Genomic DNA, 24,003 nt, shown 5'->3' with positions numbered 1-24,003 from the left:
GGTGCTTCAGCAGCAGGGCAAGGGCTTGGAACAAAGTGCAAAGTGCCGGTTACTCGTTAGCGGTCTCCCGCGATGCGAGACCGCGTCCGTGGCTTTATCGTCCCTCCGGGGACCGTCGATAAAGTGCTTGGTGCTTCAGCAGCAGGGCAAGGGCTTGGAACAAAGTGCAAAGTGCCGGTTACTCGTTAGCGGTCTCCCCATGTTTACGTTTAAAACTGAGCACGGCGCCGCTTGAAGGACACCACGCTCGTTTTTTTTTTAACTTTAACACTGAGTGCGGTGTCCTTGAAGTGGGCACTGTGCTCAGTGCTAAAGTTAAAAAATATATAAATAAACCTAGCGCGGTGTGCTTGAAGCGGCGCCGTGCTCAGTTTTAAAGTTAAACAAGCGCACGCCATGACGTATTTGCTCGGCTTTTTCTGCCGAGCCACTTGGACGGCCTCGCCTGCCAAAAGTTTTCTTGTCTTTATGGGGCCATGTGTTTGGCCCCATAAAGATAAGAAACCTTTTGCGATCAACGCAAAGCAAGCGAGTCCGTCCAAATGGGACGGCTCGAAAAGCCAAACAAAAACGTAATCGACACCTCTGTTCCAATGGCTGGCCACGGTTTAGCATAAACGGTGATGCCAGCCAATGGAACAGAGGGGCGGGGCTTAAAGCCCTTTACAGAAAATACCCCGTTAACACTAAATCTCGCCAGCGAGACTGCGCATGCGCGCAGCCTACGCCAGGCGAGCCCTAAAAACTGAAATGCGCAGGAGTGTTGTGGAGTCTGAAGGGCATGACTTGATATTCAAATAATCCAAATTTTGTACGTAATGCTGTCTTCCATTCATCGCCGTCACGGAATCGCACCAAATGATAAGCTCATCGCAGATCTAGTTTAGTATGCAGAGAGCAGCTCAGTGATCTCAAGGTATCTATAACCACAGCCGGTAACATATTATTTTGGTCAAACAGAGTAGGTATTAAAGGTAGTGGATACCGATTTTTGATTGTAACATTATTCTAAGCATGGTAGTCAATACACATATTAAATTCTCCCCTTTTTTCTGGTATGAAGATGGGGTGAGGACACAGGAGATTTGGAATGCCTGATGAAACCGCTGGCTAAGTATTAATCTAAATAAGGTTGTAAGTATTCATTTTCTTTCTTGGTAAGAGCGTATATTCGTCCTCATGGTAAGGAGGCCCCTGGAACTAAATCCATTCAACAATCATCATCCCTGTGAGGTGGTAGTGTATTTGCCTTTTGCTTATCAAACACATCAGATAAGTCAGAACATTCTTCGGGTACAACTTCGAGGAGTAATACACTCTTAGCTCCTTTTGGGAAATCATAACCTTGTACTACATGAGTTATCACGTTAGGTAGTAGACAGGAATTGCAACAATGATCTGAACTGAATGACACAGTCTTTTTTAACCAGTCAATATGAGGATTATGTTGTACCAACCAAGGAATACCTAAAATAAGGCAAAATTGTGGTGCATCAATTATATCAAATCAAATATTTTCACTATGGTCGTTGGTGCAAATCATGACTAGATTTTCTGTTTGATGTTGTATTAAACCAGAAGTTGGTTCTTTACCATCTACCGCTCTCACGATTTCTGTTTTATTCTTAGGTACGGCTTTAATTCTAGTTCTAGTAAGAATTGTGTGTCTATAAAGTTATGGGTAGCACCAGAATCTATTAATGCATCTACTGACCATATGTGTGAACTATCACTTTGGGATTGTAGTGTTACTCGTATGCTAAGATGATGAGATGGCGTTTCTGGTGTGGTAGAGGCCAAACTAGAAAATGAGCCCCTACAAACTGACCTTGTCTTCTGCCGAGCTTATTAGTTTTCCGATTGTTGGACACAAACTACATCTATAGCCTTGAACTTACTTTTATTTGGACGGTTTGGACATTCTTTTACAAAGTGTCCAGATTTGCCACAATATAAACATTGGTTTAATTTTCTATGCTCATCTTTTTCCTCTTTAGTAAGTGGCCCTCTAACAGTCTTCTATTTGCATTGGTTCTCCTAAATCAGTCTTGACACTGGAATCAACTTTATTATTGGCTTTTTCTTTAAACGTAACAACTCTATGCTCTGTCCTAGTTCGTCCTCTTTTTCATTATGATAAGCGATAATTTAACTTTGCCTCTAAATCAATAAAGTCTCTACAGTTTTCTGGGGATCTAAAATTTGTGTTACCATATCTTTCAGCTCATCGCATAACCCTCTATAGAAGAGTGACACCCTTTTTTCTTCTGGCCATTCTGCCTAAATCACTAGCCTATTAAACATGGAGATATAATGAAGCATATCAGATGAGCCTTGTTTTAAATTAAGTAACTCATTATCTGCTGATTGCACAAAAACATGTTTAGTGAATAATTTTTTCATAGTTTCCTTAAAAAGTCTGAAATCGTACATTATTGGGTCATTCTTTTCTATTAAAGGTACTGACCATAATGCTGCGTCTCCTCCTAAGTAAGATAAAATAAAGGCAATCTTGGAGGAATCGTCTGGGAAAGTAGTTGGTTTTGCTATAAAATGTAAGTGACATTGATTTAAAGATTTTTTAAACTTATTACTATCCCCATGGAATCGCTCAGGAGGCACCAACGGAACTGGAGTTGGAGTTATTACTTGAAGTTGCGTAGGAGAAGTCGTAGTGTTATCAAACTTATGAGTTGTATGCTGAAAACTGCATGGTTTAGGAATTGTTTTTTGTGATGGGGGCACTCCAGGTGAGTCGAGTATGTAAACTATTTTGTAAATGAGAGAGGTCTCTGCGTAGGGCAGCATTTTCAGACCTGATTCCAGCCAATACCGTCGCTACATCCTGAAGGGAGATTTTCTAGGCTTGATCCATAACGCCTGGGAGAAACTGTCGTCGTGGGCTTAGCCTTCTGTCAGACTAACCATGCGTTCTTACCTTGAGTCCACAAGGTTGAGTTTCACAGAGATGTTATGGACCAACTTCCCAGTACCCTACCTTATAACCTGTAACTGGTAATTCACTAGGGATAGGTAGTAGGGTTCAGGGAGGTGGGCTGGATACTGGACGCTTGATGATTTTGACCTGCGAGGCAACAGAAACTAGCTTTCAGTATTTATTTGATATCTATCTGTTTAGCATTAGTCTATCCCTTAACTTGTAAGTATTTTCTTTGTATGCTTAAAATGTTCCTACCTGTGATCTAAAGACGTTTAACACAGCTTCCAGGTGTTCTTGATGAAGTGGAAGGAGTTTTGTAACAATGTTTGCGGTGCGTAGTTCACTTCACTAAGCTTGTCTATGATGGTTACGCTATAAGGAATGAATAGAATACGTTTGTACCTATAGATGCATGAAAACACTGACAACAGTTATGTATCACTTTCACTGTGGCACTTACTAACTAAACTGTGTTCAGACTCTTGTATCCTCCACTAATCTGAAATGAGAATAAATAAAACAAATACAAATTCTACAAGTTCACAGCGTTTAGAAACAACATCACAATTGTTGTTCTCTATTTCCCAAGTAGGAAGTCTTTTGTTAAAAAGTTCAGTGTTCTTTTCCTTATTCCGCAAATCATAAAGAGAAGAGTTTTTCCCAAAATTAGTTCATTTTTCATAAACACTATTTCTGTAAATGTTAATTTTTTCATGCGATGGGCGCCATAAAAAATTAAGCATTTGCCCTTAGCTTTCATTCTGTTGTTCCTTTCCCCAGGTCCAAGTCCTGATGAAAACTGGAATCAAGGATCGAGTCGGAAGACCGCCGCATCAGCTCTCAGGTAAGGGTTCTTGAAGTCAGCATCCCTGGATACCAACCCTGATGACAACCGGAAGTCTAAGCACCTTCCAGAATCAGGTGTGGCTTTAAATAGTCTTGCCACACCCAAGATGGCTGCCACGCCGACGCGCGTACAATGTGAGCGGTGTGGTTAAGGTTCATTCCTTACCTGCAGTGCACCGGAGCAGACGCGTCTAACTTCGGTGTCAAGTTCAGTAAGCGTTTTGTTTTCTTTAACTTAGTCTCTGCTTTTTGCTCATGAGCACTTATCCTGGAATCCCAAAATGTGTGTTACTAGTAAAGCACGCATAAGTGTACAAATTGTAATATGTCAGACACAAACATTCGTGACAGGAATTTCTATGCACAGATTATTCTACATAAAGGGCGCAATTCACAGATCATTATACATAAACACCTTGCACAAAACTGTTGTGCTGGTTCCACAGGACTGTTGTGGGCTTTCAATTGAGATGACCTGATCATAGGGATTATTATGAATACTTTTGATTAATTATTCCTGTCATTGCCGTACATTCTAGGTGGCCAATCATGACAGTGAGTAACTGCTAGCTGTAAAATATGTGGACAGGAGGGATGTGTACATGCTGACTACCATCCAGAATGACAGTCCTTCATCTGTGACTGTTTGGGGTCAGGCTGCTGAAGTGAGCAAAACTGTGTGCATTGTAGACTACAATAAGCACATGGGTGGTGTCAATAGAGTAGATCAGAGGTTAGAACCTTACACTCCTGTTCGCAAGGCTTAGCTTTGGTAAGAAGTTGGCCATCCATCTTTTCAATTTAGCAACTTTTAATGATTTTGTTGTGTTCAAGGAGTGTACTCCAGCATCAAATATGACCTTTGTTCAGTTTCAGGAGTCTGTGATAAGCAGCCTTGTTGTAGTGGAACAGGCAAGTGTTCCTAGAGTTGGAGTGGTGGAGGATGTGGCCAGATTGAAACATCGCCACTTTCCCGATTTAATACCTCCCACAACCAAAAAACAATCCCTGTAAGAGATGTAGAGTCTGTTTGCGAAAAGGTATGCGGAAGGAAAGCAAATGCACTGTGCTGATTGTCCTTCTAATCCTGGGCTGTGCATGCCCATATGTTTCAGATTGAATCACACTCAAAAGAGTTTTTGAGAACAACTGTGAGTCTAATAGCCTACTGCCTGGTCTGTATGGTTTTATATTTGTTGTTCAATTTCATGGTTGGCATTAGAATGATGTCTTTAGTTACCACTGTTGTGTTTGTAGTTATAGTTTTGTATCTAGTTCCAATAGGTTTGTGTTTTCTTTCCTGTTAAAAAAAAAAATTGATGATGGCGTTCCTGAATTGGCGCTTGGCTGGCGGTGTGCATGGACTGGCGCTTGGCTGGCGGTGTGCATGGACTGGTGCTTGGCTGGCAGTGTGCATGGACTGGTGCTTGGCTGGCAGTGTGCATGGACTGGTGGTTGGCTGGAGGTGTGCGTGGGCTGGTGCTTGGCTGGCAGTGTGCATGTGCGTGTGCTAGGACTTGGCTGGCGGTGTGGGATGGACTGGCATTTGGCAGGCGGTGTGGGTGGACTGGTGTTTGGCTGGCAGTGTGCCTGTGCTGGGACTTGGCTGGCGGTGTGGGACGGACTGGCGTTTGACTGGTGGTGTGCGTGGGCTGACATTTTGCTGACTGTGTGAGTAGTGACTTGCTGCTGGTCATCACACACTCTGCTAGCTAAATGCCACTACACATACTCTCAACCGATGCCATTGTGATTGCTGTGTCAGTCATGTGGGCATATGAAAATGATGGGCCCTTCAATGGCACTGTCTGTTGATGTGAATGTTATAATGTGCTAGGCCCGCGGCTGGTGGTGTGAATGGTCTTGTGTGTCACGTATGAAAGGTGTGTGAATGGCTTGTAAAGAGGTTGGTGAGGTATCATTTCACTCGGGAGACCAAGGGGAATGCTGGGTGGTAGGCTATTTGTGCCAGCACAGTGATCCCACACAAAAATGTCTGGAAAAAGTGATTTTTTCCAGCTAAATTTGAGGTTTGCAGGGGATTCTGGGTAGGAAAATTTTTGGGGGATCCATGAGAGCCATACCTCCCTGTACTCCCCCGGGTCTCTAGTTTTTAGAAATGTGTGTGTTTGGTAGGTTTCCCAAGATGGCCGCCGAGCCCGTTGCCAAACTCCCAGGTGTCCACCCTTGCAAAACCAGGTTGTTTTATGATAGGTAATTTTGAAGTCTCCACAATACGTTTTGGGCCCTTGCCTGTCGCGGGCACTTGGCACACCCACATGAGTGAGGTACCATTTTAATTGGGAGAACGCTAGGTGGTAGGAAATTTGTGACAGCCTGGTGATACAACAACCTTGCCACACAGAAATTTGAGAACATTTTTATTTCTATCAGCTAAATTTGAGGCTTGCAGGGGATTCGGAGTAAAAAACCTTAGGGGATCCATGCAAGCCATACCTCCCTGGACTCCCCCGGTTCTCTAGTTTTCAGAAATGTGTGGGTTTGGTAGGTTTCCCTAGATGGCCGCCGATCCTGGGACCAAAAACCCAGGAGACCCCCCCTTGCTAAAACAGGTCGTTTTATGGTAGGTCATTTTGAGGCCCCCACAATATGTTTTAGGCCTTTGCCTGTTGCAGGGACTTGGCACACCCACACAAGTTAAAGGTACCATTTTTATCCGAAGACTGTGGAGAATGCGGGGTGCGTGGAAATTTATCAACCCATGCAGATTCTAGAACTTTCCATCAAAGAAATGTGGGGAAAATGTTTTTTTTATTACAAAGTTTGAGGTTTGCAAGGGATTCTGGGTAACAGAATCTGGTGAGAGCCACACAAGTCACCCCCACCTAGATTTCTCTGGGTGTCTAGTTTTTAGAAATGTATAGGATTGCTAGGTTTCCATAGATGTCAGCAGAGCTTGGGTTTAAAATCCACAGCTAAGCACTTTGCAAAAAACGGGTCAGTTTTCACTGTAAAAATGTGGTGTGTCCACGTTACGTTTTTGGCCGTTTCGTTTTGCGGGCACTAGGCCTACCCACACAAGTGAGGTATCATTTTTATTTGAAGACTCTGGGAAATTCAAGATGAGTGGAATTTTGTGCATCCACGTAGATTCCAGAACTTCCCATCACAGAGATGTAAGGAAAATGTATTTTTTGTTACAAAGTTTGAGGTTTGCAAGGGATTCTACGTAACAGAATCTGGTGAGAGCCACACAAGTCACCACCTCATTGTTGAAAAGATACTTCTTCAAGTGTAGAATAATTGATAAATAGTACTTTATTGGCAGCACATTCAAAATCCATCCAACTGCTACAGATACCCAACTTCTTTTACTTAACAGTTATTCTTCCAACCCAGCTCTCTATCTAGAATGTGGAACCCCACTGAAAACAACACATGTCGCATGCAGTGGCATGCGACACAGAGCCTGACTTAAAGATACATGCGCCCACTTATAAAGTATGTAACATATCTCCCTTATTTAACAACAGAATGAGAACACAACAATGAAACATGATAACATCCCAAATAGCGATTTCACATAGTTTGCATATCTTTTGGGTATTCTAATTTCTCGTTTGCAGTCTTTGACTCTGTGAGCCACAGAGTCACCCTTATTGCGATCATCACTCTTGTTAAGTGATAAATCTTTCGAAACATAAGATTTTATGCATTTCGCCAACTTACCCACATTCCAGATTTTGCCATCCTGTGTCATAACACTGTTCTCAAAAACTTTTTTAACTTGAATAGGATCACCAAACTTATTGTCACCTTTACAAATTAAACCCTGCTTTAGTATCCTCACCCAATCTCCTTCTTGAAACACATGAGGCCTTGTTTTCCATTTCTCATCATACCTCCTTTTGGTTACAATCTGTTTGGCTTCCACACATCTAGCAACCACTTCCAAATTCTCCTTATCTGAATCAAAATAATGAGACTTTTCTTTTAACCACCAAGGTAAAACCAATGAAGCTGGATCCCTTCCTTTAAATAGTTTAAATGGACTAACTTCAGTTGTAGAATGTGGTGTAATCCTATAAGTCCATAAACGTTCTCTCAAAGCACTGATCCAATCTGTTCCAAATTTAACCGCTTCCGTGACAAATCCCTTCAGAACTCTGTTAAAACGTTCTACTTGCCCATTCTCATGTGGTTCATATAAAGAAGTAAATCTATGAGTGATATTGCATTTTTTTTAAAACTCACCCATTTCTCCCGATGTTAACTGAACCCCATTGTCAGTAATTAAACATGAAGGACAACCTTCTCTGGCAAAAACATCTTTGAAAAACCCAATGACCGCACTAGTGGTAGCCTTCGGGACAAACTTCACTTCAGGCCACTTTGAATGATAGTCGACTATCACTAAAGCGTAACGTGAACTTTCTGGAAGAATGTGGAAAGGGCCTGAAATATCAAAAGCTATTTTCTTCCACGGTACAGACGGCCACTTTACAACCTTAAGCGGTGGAGTATACACCTTAAGTGACCTTTCACTAGATACACATTCAGGACATTCCCTGACTGTCTTATCAATGAATCTATCAATGCCTGGCCACCAGAAAAACAATCTAATTAAACGCTTCATTGATGAAATGCCCGGGTGTGTCTTGTGAGCAATTCCCAAAATCACTTCATACATTCCTTCTGGTGGAATACACTTTCCTGACTTGAAAATAAAATCACCATCAAGTTGTAATTCTTCAATAACCCTGAAGAATGGTATAAGCTCTGGACCAATTCTATCCTTTCTTGGCCAACCATGTTTGATGTAGTCCTTAAGCAATAACCATTTAGCATCCTTCTGTTCACAATCCTTCCAACGGGTTTCAGAAATGTCTTGAAAATCCCCTTGAAGTACATCATCAATAGTCATTACCACATCAACCTCACATACAGAATTAATTTCACTCTGTTTGCACGGTAGGCGTGACAAACAGTCAGCAGTAACATTCTTCTTGCCCGGAACATATACCGTACTGAAATTATACTCCTGCAATTTTGACATTAGCCTGGCAATTCTGGCCGTGGAATTCCACCCTCCACCAACCGATAAAATGTTTACTAATGGTTTGTGATCCGTTCTTAATACAAACTTGGAACCCCACACATATAACCTAAAATGCTCAATAGCCCAAACGCAAGCTAACAACTCCCTCTCAATGACAGAATATTTACGTTCACATTCATTAAGAGTCCTTGAGGCAAACGCCACATTCCATTCCTCCTTACTCTCTCTCTGTGACAACACCGCACCTAAACCATATAAGCTTGCATCCACAGTGATGACACATTCAGATTTGATACGAAAGGGTTTAAGTGTGGGTTCATTGACAATATCATATTTGATCTCTTCAAAAGACCGTTGTTCAGAATCACCCCACACATATTTCACTCCTTGCCTCAAAAGTCTCCTCAAAGGTTCCATCTTGGTGGCAAAATTCACAACAAACTTACTGTAGTACTCACACATTCCTGCGAAAGAGAGTAATTGATCTCTATTCTCTGGAGACGGGGCTTTGGATATAGCTTCTACATTAGATTTTTTGGGCACAACACCCTCACCAGAAAGTGTATGTCCCAAATAGTCTACAGATTCTTTGAATAACTTGCATTTGTGCGCTTTGAGAGTCAAACCATTTTGTTCCGGTCTTTTACACACTTCTTGCAAGTGTATTTGATGCTCCTGTGTAGTCTTTGAGAAAACCAATATATCATCTTGAAAACACTTGACATAAGCATCAATGTCCTTGAAAATTTGGAACATAATTCTTTGAAATACGGAAGCTGCGGACGCCAAACCAAAAGGCATGCGAGTGTACTGAAATAAACCTTGTGGAGTGATGAACGCAGTGTATTTCCTAGAATCTTCAGAGAGTTCGATCTGGTGATATGCCGATCTGAGATCGAGAGTAGAAAATATTTTAGCACCATGCAAAAATGATACAAGCTCATTAATGTTTGGCAAAGGGTGGCAGTCCACAATGATATTAGAATTTAACGCTCTCAAATCCACGCACACTCTCAACTTTTTATCGGGTTTCCGCACCAAAACTATGGGAGAAACCCACTCTGATGACTCAATAGGTTCAATGATGCCCTCTCTAAGTAATTCATCTAACATCTCCTTGAGTTCATCCCTGATGTTAATGGGTACATTTCTTAGTTTTTGTACGATAGGAATGTGGTTACTTTTGAGTACAATTTTGTGTGAAAAATCTTTGAGCCTACCCAACTTATCCATAAAAACCTTCCCAAAACTTCTAATGAATTTGCTTACTTGGTCCTTATCTATAGCATTTGTTTCTTCCACTTGACTCTTCTCAACTACTGATACAGAATTCATGAGGTGATCCTCACATAAGGAAACTGGTTCTATAGATCTTGCATTAAGTATGATACCAAATTTCCATTGATCCAACCATCCCAACACATTTACCCCTTTTTTTGAAATATATAGTTTGACATTTGCACTTCTGTGTTTGAAATGTAAGCAAACTGAAAAAAAACCAATCATGTCAATCCTTGTCCCACAAAAACTCTCAGCAACTATGTCTGGTTTTTCCAATATGTCTAACGGCAATACATTTACCAATAATGACATGTAATATTCATGAGATATAATGGTCCAAGGGGAACCTGAATCAACCATAAGCAAAATATCTACATCGCAAACTTGAAAAGTACATTTAGGGGGACTGATGTGCTTTGGAACATGATCGCCCACTACAGATACGACAAAACCATGCTCTTGGACTGTATTGATACAGGTGTTGTCTTCTTCTGAAATTGTTGAAATGGAACCCTGCTTTTGGAATTGTGCACGTCTGTCTCTACACATATTGCTGAAATGTCCAATCCTATTGCAGATTTTACACTCTCTCTTCAAAGCTGGACATCCTGGAAAAGAAGCATAATGGTTTTTGTTCCCACATCTGAAACACATTCCTTGGTTGATAGTTCCTTCGAATTGTTTTTGAAAATATTGCTTTGGTTTATTCAAATTTTGCTTTCCCCAATTTTGTGTTGCGTTCTGTTTTGTTGTAACTTTGTGACGGACTGCACATATTTCCTCTTCTGTCGTTTTTTTATCAGAACTTTTTTTAATAGTATCCATCCATAGATCCGACTGTTCCTGCGCTTTAGCTATAGCAATAGTCTCATTTAAACTAGGATCACCCATCACCCATAATTTATCTTGAATCTTCTTACATTTGACATGAACTATTATTTGGTCACGTATCATCTCATCTGACATGTTTCCAAAATTACAGTGCATGCTCAAAGACCTTAACGATGTTAGAAAATCATCAAACGATTCCTCCTCTTTCTGTTTCCTGGTGTAGAATTTAAATCGATTTAGAGCTATACTAATGGTTGGTTTGAATCTTTTTTCTAATCGTGCCAAAGCTTCTGTGTAGACGTTCATTGAGTCACCGCTTGCATTTGGAATATTAATCTGAGGAAGTGATCTGAAAATGACTTGCCCTTCTGAGCCCAAACAATGTAAGAGAATGCTTTTTTTTCTCTCTGAACACATCCTTTCACCATCAATAGCTTTCATGTAGTTTAAAAACTCTTCTTTCCATCTTGGCCATGGCATGGGTGGATCTCCTTTACCTTGTAAAAATTTTGCAGGCGGATCAAATTGCATTTTAATTTTGCTAGTGATACCTTACTTATACGTAAAATCTCTTTATATGATAAATGCTCACTTTAAGATGAAACAGGATATACCAGTAAACAAAACAACCAATGAACGTCCTTGGCAATGACTTGTAACCTAAATTGGCTCACTAATTGTATATCCTCTTGAGATTTTTGGAAGACAATATATCTTGAACAAAAATCAATAAAGTACTTACTTCCCCCAACACACGCGTTGCTTTCACCTCGGTTGCTGGCCTTAATTACGTTCGTTTAATCCTTTGCGCATTAACATGTTGATTGTTGTGGGCATTGCTTAGCAACCGAACTTTGTGCGTGTGACATCATGAACGCGTATACATCACTCTATGCATGACGATAATGAAAGGAAATAGAAGGTTGAGGACGACGCTGCCGCTGAGTAAGATTCTTTTTTTTTTTTTAAATCAAACACGATGAAATTATTCTCTCACAACTGTGCGGAAATCCTAAAAATGTGGATGTCAAGTTATTCGGTAACACTGAATGTTAAATAACTCCACACCTAACGGCTGCAATGCGTCGGTCAACCGATACCTCCAACCTGTAGAACAGCAAAATGTCCTTCCTTTGCTTTAAATTATAAACCAACCTAAACGCCAAGTAGTGTTTGAGATCCGCAGCGCGATTTACTTCCAAACTGACATCTGGGAACACGCTGCAAACTTAATCTCCGTAATTCTTTCAAACAGCAAAAGTTTATATAAACAATGGGAAGTTGCTGTTAAACCAAGACAGTTGTCATTACATACAATTGCTGCTGATCAACCGTAGGTGTCGCCACTTTTCCACAGAAATCGCCGGTCTGGCTATTTTAGATGAAATGTTCAAATCCTCTTAAAATGGTGAAAATCGCCGAAAATGGTTCAACCACTGAATTACTCTGTGCTGCTCAGTGGTTTCCCGTCGTCGCCAATGTTGAAAAGATACTTCTTCAAGTGTAGAATAATTGATAAATAGTACTTTATTGGCAGCACATTCAAAATCCATCCAACTGCTACAGATACCCAACTTCTTTTACTTAACAGTTATTCTTCCAACCCAGCTCTCTATCTAGAATGTGGAACCCCACTGTAAACAACACATGTCGCATGCAGTGGCATGCGACACAGAGCCTGACTTAAAGATACATGCGCCCACTTATAAAGTATGTAACATTCATGAATTCCTCTGGGTGTCTAGTTTTTCAAAATGAATAGATTTGCTAGCTTCCCCTAAATGTCGACAGAGCTAGGATTCAAAATCCACAGCTAGGCACTTTGCAAAAAAAGGTCAGTTTACTGTAAAAATGTGGTGTGTCCACGTTGCATTTTGGGCTGTTTCCTTTTGCGGGCACTAGGCCTACCCAAACAAGTGAGGGACCACTTTTAGTGGAAGACTTTGGGAAATGCGGGGTGGGTGGAATTGTGTATGTCCACGCATAATTCTGAACTTTTCATCACAGAAATGTGAGGAAAATGGGTTTTTAAAAATGTATAGGTTTGCTAGGTTTCCCAAGCTGCCGGTAGAGTTAGGGTTCAAAATCTACAGCTAAGCACTTTACAAAAAAAGGGTGAGTTTTCACTGTAAAAGTGTGGTGTGTCCATGTTGCATTTTGGGCCGTTTCCTGTCACGGGCACTGGGCCTACCCACACAAGGCCTACCCACACATGTGAGGTAACATTTTTATTGGATGACTTTGGGGAATGTGGGGTAGAGGGAATTTTGAGGATCCACACAGATTCAAGAACTTTCCATCACAGAAATGTGAGGAAAATGTGTTTGTTTGGGCAAAGTTTGATGTTTGCAAGGGATTCTGGGTAACAGAACCTGGTGAGAGCAACACAAGTCACCCCATCCAGGATTTCCCTGGGTGTTTAGCTTAAAACAATGTATAGGTTTGCTAGATTTCCCTAGGTGCCGGCTGAGCTAGGGTTCAAAATCTGCAGCTAGGCACTTTGCAAAAAAAGGGTCAGTTTTCACTGTAACAATGTTGTGTGTCCACGTTGTGTTTTGGGCCATTTCCTGTCACGGGCACTAGGCCTATCATCATATGTGAGGTACCATTTTTATTGGAAGACTTTGGGGAATGTGGGTGGGTGGAATTTTGTGGATCCACACACATTCCAGAAGTTTCCATTACAGAAATGTGAGAAAAATCAGTTTTTTCTAATAAATGTGAGGTTTGCAAGGGATTCTGGGTAACAGAACTTGGTGAGACCCACTCAAGTTTCCTCATTTTGGATTTCTCTGTGTGTCTAGTTTTCAGAAATGTATAAGTTTGCTAGCTTTCCCTAGGTGCCAACGGAGCTAGGGTTCACAGTTAGGCACTTTGCAAAAAATGGGTCAGTTTTCAATGTAAAAATGTGGTATGTCCATGTTGCGGTTTGGGCTGTTTCCTTTATTGGGCACTAGGCCAACCCACACAAGTGAGGTTTGAGGTTTGCAAGAGATTCTGGGCAACAGAACCTGGTGAGAGCAACACAAGTCGCCCCATCCGGGATTTCCCTGGGTGTCTAGTTTTCAAAATGTATAGGTTGGGTAGGTTTCCCTTGGTACCGGCTGAGCTATGGTTCAAAATTCACAGCTAGGCACTTTGCAAAAAAAGGGTCAGTTTTTACTGTAAAAATGTGGTGTGTCTATGTTGCTTTTTGGCCATTTCCTGTCGCAAGTACTAGGCCTTCCCACAGAAGTGAGGAACCATTTTCATCAGAAGACTTTGGGCAATGCGGGGTGTGTTGAATTTTGTGGATCCACACAGATTCCAGAACTTTACATCACAGAAATGTACAATGTTTGAGATTTGCAAGGGATTCTGTGTAACAAAATATGCTGAGAGCCACACAAGTCACCCCTACTGGATTCACCTGTGTGTCTATTTTTCAAAAATGTATATGTTTGCTCGGTTTCCCTAGGTGCCAGCAGAGCTATGGTTCAAGACCTACAGCTAGGCACTTTGTAAAAAAGGGTCAGTTTTCACTGTAAAAATGTGGTGTCTTCACATTGTGTTTTGGGCCGTTTCCTATCGCGGACACTAGGCCTACCCACACAAGTGAGGTAGCATTTTGATAGGAAAAGTTTGGGGAATGTGGGGTGGGTGGAATTTTGTGGACCCACACAGATTACAGAACGCTCCATCACAGAAAAGTGAGGAAAATTTGTTTTTTTAACTAAGTTTGATGTTTGGAAGCGATTCTGGGTAACAGAACCTGGTGAGAGCAACAAAAGTCACCCCATCCGGGATTTCCCAGGGTGTCTAGTTTTAAAAAATGTATAGGTTTTCCTAGGTGCTGGCCGAGCTAGGGTTCATAATCTACAGCTAGGCACTTTGCAGAAAAAGGGTCAGTTTTCACGTTAAAATGCGGTGTGTACACGTAGCGTTTTGGGCTGTTTCCTGTTGTGGGCAGTAGGCCTACCCACAAAACTGAGGTACTATAGGAAATTGTGAGGTGGTTACAATCTTGTAGATCCATGCAGATTCCAGAACTTTCCATCACAGAAATGTGAGTGAAATTAGTTTATTTGACAAAGTTTGAGGTTTGCAAGGAATTCCGGGTAACAGAACCGGGTTCAAAATCTACAGCTAGGCACTTTGTAGAAAAAGGGTCAGTTTTCACTGTAAAAATGCGGTGTGTCCACGTTGCGTTTTGGGACGTTTCCTGTTGTGGGCAGTAGGCCTACCCACACAAGTGAGGTTTCATTTTTATCAGAAGACTTTGAAAAATGCTAGGTGGTTACAATCTTGTGGATCCACGCAGATTCCAGAACTTTCCATCACAGAAATGTGAGTAAAAATTTTTTTTTTTGCAAAGTTTGAGGTTTGCAAGGGATTCTGGGTAACAGAACCTGATGAGAGCCACACAAATCACCCCCTCCTGGATTCCCCACACAGTCTAGTTTTAAAAAATGAATAGGTTTGCTAGGTTTCTCCAGGTGCCGACAGTGCTAGGGTTCAAAATCCACAGCTAGGCACTTTGCAAAAAAAGGGTCAGTTTTTACTGTAAAAAGGTGGTGTGTTCACGCTGTGTTTTGGGCTGTTTCCTATCGCGGGCACTAGGCTTACCCACACAATGAGGTAGCATTTTTATTGGAAGACTTTTCGGAATATAGGGTGAGTGGAATTCTGTGGATCCACGCAGATACCAGAACTTTCCATCACAGAAATGTGAGGAAATTTTGTTTTTTTAACAAAGGTTAAGGTTTGAGATTTGCAAGGGATTCTGTGTAACAAAATATGCTGAGAGCCACTCAAGTCACCTTATCCAGGGTTTCTCTGGGGGTCTAGTTTTCAAAATGTATAGGTTTGCTAGGTCTCTGTAGGTGCAGGCTTTGCTAGATTTCAAAATCTACAGCAAGGCACTTGGCAAAAAATGGGTCAGTTTCCATTGTAAAAATGTGGTGTGTCCACGTTGCGTTTTGGGCCGTTTCCTGTAGCGGGTACTAGGCCTACCCACACAAGTGAGGAACCATTTTTATCGGAAGACTTTGGGAAATGCGGGGTGTGTGGAATTTTGTGGATCCAAACTGATTTCAGAACTTTCCATCATAGAAATGTGAGGAAAATTTGTTATTTTTTTTTAAAAGTTTGAGATTTTCAAGTGATTCTGGGTAACGGAATCTGCTGAGAGCCACACAAGTCACCCCCTCCTGGATTCCCCTGTGTGTCTAGTTTTCAAAAATGTATACTTTAGCTACGTTTCACTAGGTGCTGGCTGAGCTAGGGTTTGAAATCGACAGCTAGGCACCAAAAAAAGGGTCAGTTTTCAATGTAAAAATGTGGCGTGTCCACATTGCGTTTTGGGCCGTTTCCTGTCACGGGTACTAGGCCTACCCACACAAGTAAGGAACCATTTTTATCGGAAGACTTTGAGAAATGCGGGGTGGTTACAATCTTGTGGATCCACGCAGATTCCAGAACTTTCCATCACAGAAATGTGAGTAAAATTTTTTTTTTTTTTTTACAAAGTTTGAGGTTTGCAAGGGATTCTGGGTAACATAATCTGATGAGAGCCACACAAATCACCCCCTCCTGGATTCCCCACGGTGCCTAGTTTTAAAAAATGAATAGGTTTGCTAGGTTTCTCCAGGTGCCGACAGTGCTAGGGTTCAAAATCCGCAGCTAGGCACTTTGCAAAAAAAGGGTTAGTTTTTACTGTAAAAATGTGGTGTAATCACGCTGTGTTTTGGGACGTTTCCTGTCGTGGGCACTAGGCTTATCCACACAATGAGGTAGCATTTTTATTGGAAGACTTTTGGGAATATGTTGTGAGTGGAATTCTGTGGATCCACGCAGATACCAGAACTTTCCATCCCAGAAATGTTAGGAAAATGTTTTTTTTTTTACAAAGGTTAAGGTTTGCAAGGGATTCTGGGTAACAGAACCTGGTGAGAGCCACTCAAGTCACCAGTGGTGGCTGGTGACATTTGAAACTGGTGAGGCGTAAAACAATTGTCGTTTTTCACTGTGGCGAGCGAGCGAGCCTCAACCACCTACGGCTATACTCTTTCTTGCAAAGAATTAGGGGAAAAGCAAACAATACTTCTAGTGACCTAGAAACATAACTACTAAATTGAGAGCAGACAACAAGAAACAAAAAAACAGTATCAATTGAAAAAATCCAGAGATGTGTTGACTGAGAAGCAAACATCGCCTGTAAGAGGCTACATTATCGAATATTTCATTCACTCCTGGGGAAATCTTAAAGGGGCCAGCCAGTGAATTATGTCATGTATCTCAAAAGCCAAACAAACGTCATCGAGCAAAGGGGTATTCTAGAATGTATGTTATTGGTGACTGGGGAAAGTGTACTGTTTATCTTGATGTCCCCTCTACGTTTCTGAATGCATGTGCTAGACTAGTTTCTAATGCAATCCTGTTTTCCCTTTGCACCCTGTTTTCCCTTTGCACCCTGGGACTCGTAGTCCCGAAGTTATAACCGGCTAGCATCCGTGATACCTCAGGCCACACATGGGAGAGATCACGTGAGTAAACAGCCAGCAGGTAGTTAAAACCTCTTGTAAAGGTTGGGCCTGCCATTACTGTCTCCCAACCCCCCTCCCAGTGGAGACTATGGCCCCTCCCAGGAGGACGGCTGGGCCTGACGTGAGCTAATGAGCAGCCACTGCCTCAGCCGATGTTAATGGCATGTGTTAGCTGATCACTTCACGCCAGGAATGTGAGACCTTTCAGACCCAGGAGTGTGAAAAGAGACTTTCACGGCTCCTCGGACTAGATAGACTCGGGGGTGACCTGCAGCACTCAGCAGCTGCTGCACTTTCTACTTCTCTCTGCTAGTGGGCTAACTGGACTTTGGCTGGGGAGGAGCTGCTGGGATTTCTGATGCATGGAGTATGGGTTGGTCTTGTAAGATAGCTCCTCGATGTAAGCGCTAATTGGTAGAGATCTCTGTGCAACGTGCAGGTCTCAGCTTCAGATCCTGTGATTGGCAGCTCAGGCCTACATCCTCCCGAATACCATACTGTCATTGGTAACTGTGAAGTTTTTATTAGCAATTGTTCTGCAGGCGCTATAGTAAACCAGTTTAAATTACAGGTGGGATAAATTCTGTCTTCCATCTTTAAGAGGTCGAGTGAATTTAGAACTATGCAGTACATCACATGAATATTTTAGTAGGGTCCAAGCTCTACATGCAGGCCCAGTTTTACGCATTCAGTGAACGCACAACATACTTGTTTCCGGCTCCCTCCACCCGTGCCATCCTAACGTGTGTGAACAGGTGTTGTGTCTTCAGAGCCCGACCCGTGAAATCTCTGCATCCCCACTGCCCCGCCATAAATAAACACCATTACGAGAGGATGGGACATCGAGTCTGTTTGGAGGGGGCACTAGACAGCTATGGTTAGGAATTAATAACGAGCTCCTTTATGGGGCAAAATAAGCACATCGAAGTCGGTTCAGTGAGGTTTTAGGCCGCTGTTCTTAGGCCGGAAGATGTTACCTACTGAAAATGTTCTGCTTTGCGAGCTGTGTGTGGCCTCAGAGAAGACCCCCCCTTCTTTTTACAGCCCACCCCCCATGTGTGTTAAACGCGCCCCTCCCCCAATCATTTGATCTGAGCTTGTTGGTGTTTCATGGACATAAAAGTCCGCCGAGTTCTAAAGTTTTGAAGGTGTAGAGAACGTTCTCGGATGTAGCGTCTTTCCCCACTGCACTCTGCGAGGCACATTATATTCTCGTCCAGGTTTCCTCTTCTGTGGGGGTGGGGAGGCACTAGGATGTTGCATGCCGACTCCAGGCGCTTTCTGCTCCCTGGCTATTTAAACGCCTGGTCTGCTTCTGATTCTGGGTAGGAAAACGTTGGGGGATCCATGAGAGCCATACATCCCTGGACTCCCCCGGGTCTCTAGTTTTTAGAAATGTGTGTGTTTGGTAGGTTTCCCAAGATGGCCGCCGAGCCCGTTGCCAAACTCCCAGGTGTCCACCCTTGCAAAACCAGGTTGTTTTATGATAGGTAATTTTGAAGTCTCCACAATACGTTTTGGGCCCTTGCCTGTCGCGGGCACTTGGCACACCCACACGAGTGAGGTACCATTTTAATTGGGAGAACGCTAGGTGGTAGGAAATTTTTGACAGCCTGGTGATCCAACAACCTTGCCACACAGAAATTTGAGAACATTTTTATTTCTATCAGCTAAATTTGAGGCTTGCAGGGGATTCGGAGTAAAAAACCTTAGGGGATCCATGCAAGCCATACCTCCCTGGACTTCCCCGGTTCTCTAGTTTTCAGAAATGTGTGGGTTTGGTAGGTTTCCCTAGATGGCTGCCGATCCTGGGACCAAAAACCCAGGAGACCCCCCCCTTGCTAAAACAGGTCGTTTTGTGGTAGGTAATTTTGAGGCCTCCACACTATGTTTTAGGCCTTTGCCTGTCGCGGGTACTTGGCACACCCGCACAAGTTAAAGGTACCATTTTTATCTGAAGACTGTGGAGAATGCGGGGTGCGTGGAAATTTATCAAACCATGCAGATTCTAGAACTTTCCATCAAAGAAATGTGGGGAAAATGTTTTTTTTTTATTACAAAGTTTGAGGTTTGCAAGGGATTCTGGGTATCAGAATCTGGTGAGAGTCACACAAGTCACCCCCGCCTAGATTTCTCTGGGTGTCTAGTTTTTAGAAATGTATAGGTTTGCTAGGTTTCCATAGATGTCAGCAGAGCTTGGGTTTAAAATCCACAGCTAAGCACTTTGCAAAAAACGGGTCAGTTTTCACTGTAAAAATGTGCTGTGTCCACGTTGCATTTTTGGCCGTTTCGTTTTGAGGGCACTAGGCCTACCCACACAAGTGAGGTACCATTTTTATTTGAAGACTCTGGGAAATTCAAGATGAGTGGAATTTTGTGCATCCACGTAGATTCCAGAACTTCCCATCACAGAGATGTAAGGAAAATGTATTTTTTGTTACAAAGTTTGAGGTTTGCAAGGGATTCTACGTAACAGAATCTGGTGAGAGCCACACAAGTCACCACCTCATGAATTCCTCTGGGTGTGTAGTTTTTAAAAATGAATAGTTTTGCTAGGTTCCCTTAAATGTCGACAGAGCTAGGATTCAAAATCCACAGCTAGGCACTTTTCAAAAAAAGGTCAGTTTACTGTAAAAATGTGGTGTGTCCACGTTGCATTTTGGGCTGTTTCCTTTTGCGGGCACTAGGCCTACCCAAACAAGTGAGGGACCATTTTTATTGGAAGACTTTGGGAAATGCGGGGTGGGTGGAATTGTGTGTGTCCACACATTATTCTGAACTTTTCATCACAGAAATGTGAGGAAAATGGGTTTTTAAAAATGAATAGGTTTGCTAGGTTTTCCAAGCTGCCGGTAGAGTTAGGGTTCAAAATCTACAGCTAAGCACTTTACAAAAAAAGGGTGAGTTTTCACTGTAAAAGAGTGGTGTGTCCATGTTGCATTTTGGGCCGTTTCCTGTCACGGGCACTGGGCCTACCCACACAAGGCCTACCCACACATGTGAGGTAACATTTTTATTGGACGACTTTGGGGAATTTTGAGGATCCACACAGATTCAAGAACTTTCCATCATAGAAATGTGAGGAAAATGTGTTATTTTTAAAAAAAAGTTTGGGATTTGCAAGTGATTCTGGGTAACAGAATCTGCTGAGAGCCACACAAGTCACCCCCTCCTGGATTCCCCTGTGTGTCTAGTTTTCAAAAATGTATACTTTAGATATGTTTCCCTAGGTGCTGGCTGAGCTAGGGTTTGAAATCTACAGCTAGGCACTTAGCAAAAAAAAGGTTCAGTTTTCTTTGTAAAAATGTGGCGTGTCCACGTTGCGTTTTGGGCCGTTTCCTGTCAGGGGTACCAGGCCTACCCACACAAGTAAGGAACCATTTTTATCGGAAGACTTTGGGAAATGCGGGGTGGTTACAATCTTGTGGATCCACGAAGATTCCAGAACTTTCCATCACAGAAATGTGAGTAAAATTTGTTTTTTTTACAAAGTTTGAGGTTTGCAAGGGATTCTGGGTAACAGAACCTGATGAGAGCCACAAAAATCACCCCCTCCTGTATTCCCCACGGTGCCTAGTTTTAAAAAATGAATAGCTTTGCTAGGTTTCTCCAGGTGCCGACAGTGCTAGGGTTCAAAATCCACAGCTAGGCACTTTGCAAAAAAAGGGTTAGTTTTTACTGTAAAAATGTGGTGTGATCACGCTGTGTCTTGGGCCGTTTCCTGTCGTGGGCACTAGGCTTATCCACAAAATGAGGTAGCATTTTTATTGGAAGACTTTTGGGAATATGGTGTGAGTGGAATTCTGTGGATCCACGCAGATACCAGAACTTTCCATGACAGAAATGTGAGGAAAATTTGTTTTTTTTAACAAAGGTTAAGGTTTGCAAGGGATTATGGGTAACAGAACCTGGTGAGAGCCACTCAAGTCACCAGTGGTGGCTGGTGACATTTGAAACTGGTGAGGTGTAAAACAATTGTCATTTTTCACTGTGGCGAGCGAGCGAGCCTCAACCACCTACGGCTATACTCTTTCTTGCAAAGAATTAGGGGAAAAGCAAACAATACTTCTAGTGACCTAGAAACATAACTACTAAATTGAGAGCTGACAACAAGAAACAAAAAAACAGTATCAATTGAAATAATCCAGAGATATGTTGACTGAGAAGCAAACATCGCCTGTAAGAGGCCACATTATCGAATAATTCATTCACTCCTGGGGAAATCCTAAAGGGGCCAGCCAGTGAATTAGGTCATGTATCTCAAAAGCCAAACAAACGTAATCGAGCAAAGGGGCATTCTAGAATGTATGTTATTGGTGACTGGGGAAAGTGTACTGTTTATCTTGATGTCCCCTCTACGTTTCTGAATGCATGTGCTAGACTAGTATCTAATGCAATCCTGTTTTCCCTTTGCACCCTGTTTTCCCTTTGCACCCTGGGACTCGTAGTCCCGAAGTTATAACCGGCTAGCATCTGTGATACCTCAGGCCACACATGGGAGAGATCACGTGAGTGAGCAGCCACCAGGTAGTTAAAACCTCTTGTAAAGGTTGGGCCTGCCATTACTGTCTCCCAACCCCCCTCCCAGTGGATACTATGGTCCCTCCCAGGAGGATGGCTGGGCCTGACGTGAGCTAATGAGGAGCTACTGCCTCAGCCAATGTTAATGGCATGTGTTAGCTGATCACTTCACGCCAAGAATGTGAGACCTTTCAGACCCAGGAGTGTGAAAAGAGACTTTCACGGCTCCTCGGACTAGATAGACTCGGGGGTGACCTGCAGCACTCAGCAGCTGCTGCACTTTCTACTTCTCTCTGCTAGTGGGCTAACTAGACTTTGGTATTTAACTTATAGGGTTCTGCGGGGGCCCGGTGCCCTGTAAAAGTCAGTCTATGAGCGCGGCTGGGGAGGAGCTGCTGGGATTTCTGATGCATGGAGTATGGGTTGGTCTTGTAAGAAAGCTTCTCGATGTAAGCGCCAATTGATAGAGATCTCTGTGCAACGTGCAGGTCTCAGCTTCAGATCCTGTGATTGGCAGCTCAGGCCTACATCCTCCCGAATACCATACTGTCATTGGTAACTGTGAAGTTTTTATTAGCAATTGTTCTGCAGGCGCTATAGTAAACCAGTTTAAATTACAGGTGGGATAAATTCTGTCTTCCATCTTTAAGAGGTCGAGTGAATTTAGAACTATGCAGTACATCACATGAATATTTTAGTAGGGTCCAAGCTCTACATGTAGGCCCAGTTTTGCGCATTCAGTGAACGCACAACATACTTGTTCCCGGCTCCCTCCACCCGTGCCATCCTAACGTGTGTGAACAGGTGTTGTGTCTTCAGAGCCCGACCCGTGAAATCTCTGCATCCCCACTGCCCCGCCATAAATAAATATCATTACAAGAGGACGGGACATCGAGTCTGTTTGGAGGGGGCACTAGACAGCTATGGTTAGGGACTAATAACGAGCCCCTTTATGGGGCAGAATAAGCACATCGAAGTCGGTTCAGTGAGGTTTTAGGCCGCTGTTCTTAGGCCGGAAGATGTTACCTAGTGAAAATGTTCTGCTTTACGAGCTGTGTGTGGCCTCAGAGAAGACCCCCCCTTCTTTTTACAGCCCACCCCCATGTGTGTTAAACGCGCCCCTCCCCCAATCATTTGATCTGAGCTTGTCGGTGTTTCATGGACATAAAAGGCCGCCGAGTTCTAACGTTTTGAAGGTGTAGAGAACGTTCTCGGATGTAGCGCCTTTCCCCACTGCACTCTGCGAGGCACATTATATTCTCGTACAGGTTTCCTCTTCTGTGGGGGTGGGGAGGCACTAGGATGTTGCACGCCGGCTCCAGGCGCTTCCTGCTCCCTGGCTATTTAAACGCCTTGTCTGCTTCTACCTTTTTTTGCAAAGATATTTTATCTTCAACTCTCCCAGACGGCATGATGGGCGGGTGGGGTGGGGGGGCGGAAATGGGGTCTTCGCGGGGGGGGGGAAGGGGGGAGGCGGGAGGGGTTCGTTTATTTAAAAAAAAAATTACATAAAACTTACAGTCCAGGGTCCCGGCTCCTGCCGTCCTGCGTTTTAACTGCCAGCAGCTCTCGTCATCAGCAAAGGCAGTGTACCTCCCTTCCCTCCAGGCTCCACCAAACACAACGGGTGAGGTGCATTGGAGGGCGCCCCACCCGGGCCATTTTCTCTATGTATGTCAAAGAAACAATGGTTCTGTCGGGTGAAAAGAGACCTTTTTTGTAAAAATAGTACGAATCATACGTTATTCAAAAAATTACATTTAGTCATAGGCAACACACAAAACAAAACAATTTAAAGGGTAATTAGCGATTTTTATATAAATTACATCATTCATATATATACCCAAAAGCATTTAGAAAAGCCGTCAAGATACAAAGTGATAACAATTAGTGACAAGGTGACAATTGGTGCTCAGTGATATAGTGCGTGCTATGTACAAAGTGTTTTAAAAGGTTGGAAAAATATTGGTGGCCAGAAAACAGGTATTTATAGTAGATCTGCAAAATAAATGAATTCGTTTTGCGCAGGCTCTAGTCAC

The sequence above is a fragment of the Triturus cristatus genome, chromosome 11 (genome assembly GCF_964204655.1).
Source record: "Triturus cristatus chromosome 11, aTriCri1.1, whole genome shotgun sequence".
Classification (NCBI taxonomy): Eukaryota; Metazoa; Chordata; class Amphibia; order Caudata; family Salamandridae; genus Triturus; species Triturus cristatus.
Note: the sequence above shows the minus strand (reverse complement) of the source record.